At 39.6% G+C, this 6,045-nt stretch overlaps 1 pseudogene; it reads left to right on the top strand.

The window, feature by feature from the left end:
* Positions 1 to 1,272: 1,272 nt before the first annotated feature.
* Positions 1,273 to 2,062, top strand: LOC103731270 (annotated as a pseudogene).
* The last annotated feature ends 3,983 nt before the right edge of the window (positions 2,063 to 6,045 follow it).

Genomic DNA, 6,045 nt, shown 5'->3' with positions numbered 1-6,045 from the left:
TGACTGAAATCATGTGTCTAGTACACTGCAGTACCTTCATGGTCTTTATTGAACAGTCAGTCTATCAGTCAGGGTTCTCTAGAGGAACAGAACCAATGGAATGAGTATTATTAAAAGGGGATTTGTGATATTGGCTTACACAGTATGATTCTGGATATTCCCACCATGACTGTCCACACACTAGAGAGGCTGAGATGCCCAGCAGTCCCAAACCAATACAGAAGGCCTGGAGGACTCCTGGAGAGATGCTGGTCTTCAGTCCACATCAGAAGGCTGAAGAATCTGCTTCTGATATCAGTGGAGGATGGCTGGCAGCAGCAGCGACCGTGGAAATGAACACACCAGCCAGTTGGAAATGAAGGAAGCAGAGTAAACCAGTCATAGTTAGCTATGCCAATACTTCACAGTAGGAGGGGCGTGTTGGTGGCACTGAGCCCTCACTTAGGCCTCCAGCCATCCACTCCCTCCTGCTCCCAGCTGCATGTGATCTTGAGGGATGCTGGAGTATGTAGGAGATCCAAGTTCAGTTGAAGGGGAACTTAATTGATATGGCTTTTGGGAGGAAATCATCCATGTTGGAGAGGGACTTTTTGGTCATGCAGCTGAGTTCTGGGGTCACCCACCTTTCTGTAAGTAACCCTTTACTCATATTCCTGTAAGTAAGTTCACCTAGTGGGACTTGGATGGATTGGTTACTTTGGTTCGCTGTTGGTGTCCTCGCTAGAGTAAACATTTGCTCGCATCTCTTAGGAACCCTAACTAAATGGTTTTGAAATCAAAATTATTGAATTGCTAAAGGAACAACAACAACAAAAAAGACACAAAAGTCACATATTGTATAATAATGTCCATAAGAAGGGTCCAGAAGAGGCAAATCCATAGAGATCAGTGGTCACCAACATCTGGGGAGAAAGGGTAGGGGAGTGCTTCTAAGGGATGTGCTATGGTGAGTGCTACTTTATAAACATATGGCTCAACTCTGAATTGCATACTTTAAAAGAGCGAATTTTATGGTTTGTGAATTTCTATAAAAATGAATAACAGACTATTTAGACCACATTGAAAGTGCCTTAAATATAAGAAATTTCGGGCGAGATACAGTGCTCAGGGAGAGCTGGTCCGCTGCGGTGAGCAGAGGGTCTTCTCAGGCGGGGGATGGGCTCCTGAGCCTCGGTGCAGCGGTCTTTGGAGCAAAGGCCCCGAGGCTGGCCCTCGGGTGTGACGGTCTTGCCTGACAGAGGCTGTGCGTCCTTGTCACCTCCTCTGACCGCTATGGTAGACCGAGGCCAAGTGAGTGGAATAAAGCTCGTGTGGGCGAGTCCAGGAGCCGGCTTCATTTCCAGAACTGAGAAAAGAGAGAAGGGACTTGCTGATGCTAGAGCCGTTGTGGAAACACTGAGAGATCATGATGATGCAGCCGAATCTCTCAAACCGCAGCTCTCAACAAGCGTGTGGAAGCGATGAAGCAGTTCCCGAGGAAATTCGAGAACTCAGTGAAGTTGCAAGGCATGGGCCTTGGTCCACCCTGTTCATGGGGATCCAGCAAGAAAACAGATTAGAGACTTGCAGGAGAACAAAGAACTGCGTACATCCTTGTAAGAACACCAGTCTGCTTTGGAACTAATAATGAACAAGTATTGAGAGCAAATACTTAGATTGCTAAAGGCTAACAAAAAAGACAATCCAGGTATAACAACGAAGTTAAAAGAACAGCACTCTAAGATTGACATAGCGCCTCATAATGTCTTGTGAAGGATTCTTCCTTGATGCAACTCGACACACCCTTGAAGCACCTCAGCATGGACTGAAGAGGAAGCCCTTTGGAAGCGAATCAGAATGAGCTGACCAGGTAACTGAAATGGCGGTAGTCATGAAGAAAGGCATTGAAAAGCTGTTGAAACAAAGGCTTGAGAGAGAGACCCTTCAAATAACTCCAGAGTCATTTCTGAATCTTAGGAAGGATGATGCGCCATTTCTGAATCTTAGGAAAGATGATGCGTCAGAAAGTACGTCTTTGTCAACATTGGTGACTGATAGCGACCTGAGTCTGAGGAAGCGCTGAGAGGCTCCCAGGTCTGGAGCTCCTGCACGACTCCATGTGGTCACCAGGACTGGCCCAGAAGAGAAGGGATGAATGGATGCAAAACTCGACGTTCCATCAACCCTTTTTTCCCTCTCTAGTATGTACAAGTGCACCAGCTAAGAGCAGCAGAAAAATGCATAGTTAGTGGTCAGAACCTATACTCTGAAACATAACAGTAAAGTAGAAACTTGAGCCGCTGCTAATTGGTGAACAGTGAAAGATGGTCACAGCGTCTGCTGAACCCAGCAAAGCTTTCAGTGTTGTGGTTGGCTTTCTGGATGACACATAGATAAACCTGAATACTCCCAATAAGTGTTTAGAAATTCTAGAATTATCCCAATTTTAAAATGTAAGTTTTTCTGTGGTTTTGTGAATGGAAGCTCTTCATTCTAAATCGTGTCCTTCTTGTTTGGTGTCAGAATTAACAAATAGCTTATGTACCATGAGGCTTCTGCTTTAGTCACTGCCTGTATACTTTCTCATTAATTTAATTTCTTTGCCAAAGACAATTCCCATTTAAAGGCAAGAGGAATGTGTTATATGTACCACAAACATAAGGCAATTTAATTATAGAGGGTTGACCATAGCTCATATTTAGCTAAGAGTTATCCATGGCTTGCATAAGTATATGAAATGCCATTTCAGGAATGAAAGAGAAGGAATATTACTTTCTAAGAAAGACAATCTTACTACAGACACATTTAGTAAATTAAGCTACTTTGAAAGAATAAGTTTGGTTTCTCAGTTAATAATGAAGAGTCTTTCTCATCTCTGGTTGATGTTTAAGAATATAATATAATTCACTTAGCTGACAATTGAAATGTTCAGTGCAATGAGATAGGCATGGCCATCTCAAAGTAAATTTGGAATTCTTCTGGCTCTTGGAATATTTCTGTTTTTATTTTAAAAAAATCATTCTCGTGATACATTCAAAAATAGATGCAAATTAAAAAATGTTCTGGGTCTGTTTTTAAGAAGTCCCTGAACCGGGCCTGGTGGCACACACCTTTAGTCCTAGCACTCAGGAGGCAGAGGCAAGTGGATTTCTGTGAGTTCAAGGCCAGCCTGGTCACTTGCTGGACATGGGTGACTTACTTACACTCAGGCAAATACACTCATACACATAAATAAAATAAAATAAAATAAAATAAAATAAAATAAAATAAAATAAATAAAAAAGAAGTCCCTTTGGTTCTATCCCCTGTAAGGTTTTTCTTACAACCTTTCATTCAGAAAGTGGGGTTTGTGTGTATGTGTGCATGTGTGTGTGTGTGTAAAAATCTGTGGATCCACAAATACTTTCTTTTGTATTTATGAAATATTATCCTGGGGCTAGAGAGATGGCTTAGCGGTTAAGAACACTGGTTTTTCTTGTAGAAGACCTGGGTTCGAATCCCAGCACCCACATGGCAGATAACAACTGTCTGTAACTCCCAGGGGATCTGACAGCCTCTTCTGACCTCCTCAGACATTGTACAGCATGGGTGCACTTACCTATATTCAGGTACCACATGCGTACACATAAAATAAAAATAATAAATAATTTTTTTAAAAAGAAATATCCTTAGGCCATGGTAATAGTTGTGGTTAGACATGGAAATGGTAGGGAGCCAAAATTATACATGTGAAATAAACTCAAGATTTTAATTAAAAAAATACCATCTTTATAGTATGTACTTTTTTTTTTTTTTGAGTGGCTGCAGATTTATTAAGCTGGTTCATTTATCTAAACAAGCAAGCCATGTTGGTGACACCCATCTATAATCCCAGCACTCAGATTGTGGAGGCAGGGGGAACAGGAACTCAAGGCCAGGTAGAGCTGCACAGGGAGTCTTGCCTCACAAAACTGAGAACAGGAGCTTTGTTTAATGGGAGAGTGCTTGCTACTGTGTACAAAGTTTCCATGTCCAGTACCACAGAGAAAAATATACATTTGTCACTTATTGAAGTGTAAAAGATACTAGGTATTGATGCTTCAAGGCAAAATGATAGTTTACTACTTTCCTGATTTCTTTTTCATAGACTGCCAAGCCCTTCCTGCATTCTTTTTCCTTACTCCAAATTTTGAAGGTCGGGGCCTCTTGCTCACTTTGTTTAAGCATGAGAATAATCCATTATATGTGGGTAAAGCTGCAAGACATTTCCATCTTTTTTTCTTTTTCTATCCCAAGGCGTCCCACACCACCTTCAACCATCCCTTCCAGGAAAAGAAAATACCTGATTAAGAGTGGAAGAAAGGGAAACAAGGGCGCCTTCTTTATGTTAGTGTCCTGAGGATTTTAGAACTCATAAAAACTAGGCCATAGGTACTTTCATTATAGCTTTGCTGATGAGAGAACTGTCAACAAAGACAATTTTTCCAGGATCTCAGTAACAGTGAGTAAGTGTAGTTGTGTATGTACTACTGCATGTGCTTTTTTTCCACAGTTTTGTCCTCACTTTTTATTTTTAGTACAAAATATTATTTGATTATACAAAACCCATAACCTCACATTTACATCCTTTTAAGCTGGCCTGGAACTTACTATGTAGGCCAGGCTGGCATTGATCTCACATAGATCTGCCTGCCTCTGCCTCCCAAATGCTGGGATTAAAGGTACACACCACCACGCCCAGCGCTGTTTTTATAGTATGTACTGTTTAAAAAAATCACAAGATACAGAAATGTACTTTAACATCAACTGAAATCTAAATTTTTCTTATTTGTAATGATTAGAATAAAAAGATAAAAGAATATCAAATATGACTAAATACACTTGTTACAGTAACATTAAAATGAGCACAGTTTTACTTTTCAGTACATAATTTGTTAAATAAAATATACTTTGTATTGTAGTTTTGTGTATAATTTCATATATTGATAAAATTCAAACTACTTTTTGCTTTAGAAGCTTTCTAGCTTAAGTTTAGGGTGAATAGGTGGCTATAGGATTGCTTAAGAAAGGGTCACTGGCCCAGACATTAAACAGCACTCTCATTTAGAGGCCTTAATACTTTATAAGTAAGTGAACGTATATTTAAGATTTTTCAGTTCATTTTTTTTTGGAGAGTATCCCATGTCACAGTCATTCACATAGTTTTATCCCAGGTAAGAATTTAAGTTTTTAAAAAAGCTCCACAGTTGAATGAAGCCTGAGGCAGTTATAAAACATTACCTGATAATAATTTTTATAAAAATGAATTTACCCTTTGTCTTCTTTCTTGAATATCATTTTAAGGCCGTAGATGTTGAAAGCCATTTACTTTGTTTTTTAGCAACAGTTTTTGATCTCTGCTGTGATTTTTTTTTTGGTCCAAACAGAACTTTAAACTTATATCTGAGAGTATGTACTGAGTAGGAACCCATTTTATCAATACAGATTAGTGTTTAAAACTTGAAGAAAAAAAAGAAATCTGGGGCTTTAAGTGTGACTCTATGAAAAGGAAGCAGTAAATGGAGAAGAAAAGGCAAGAAGATCGATGAGCATCTTTTAGGCACTGTACTGGGTGCCGAGGACGTGGAGTGATTTATAGTCCATGCCCTGGAGGGGCTTGATCTAGAAAGCCTAATAAGGATAAATCATGATATAAATCAAGAAATGATGTCACAAGAGGCACTGTTAAAAGAATGAAAAGGCAAGCCTCAATCTGGGTAAAATATAAATTCTAAATACTATGAAGAACTTGTATGAAGAATGTAGAAAGAACTCTCAAAACTCAAAAAGAAAACAGATATCCAGTTTAAAAATGGACAGAAGATTCTAATACATACTTTACCAAGGAAGACAAAGATGGCAAATAAAAATGAAAAGATGGAACTTCGTCAGCATTATGAAGGAAAGGCAAATTAAACCTGGAATGATGCCATAAAGAGCAGCTAGAATGGCTAAAATTAGAAAGGCCAGCCATGGCAAGCTGAAAGATGCACCCAGCCCAGGATAGCTGTTCAAATACAGGAAACCCGTGACTGTGACTTTATATGT

Source organism: Nannospalax galili, unplaced genomic scaffold (genome assembly GCF_000622305.1).
Source record: "Nannospalax galili isolate Female #2095 unplaced genomic scaffold, S.galili_v1.0 scaffold494, whole genome shotgun sequence".
Lineage (NCBI taxonomy): Eukaryota > Metazoa > Chordata > Mammalia > Rodentia > Spalacidae > Nannospalax > Nannospalax galili.
The sequence above is the reverse complement of the archived record's forward strand: the minus strand, read 5'-3'. Positions and strand labels throughout refer to the sequence as shown.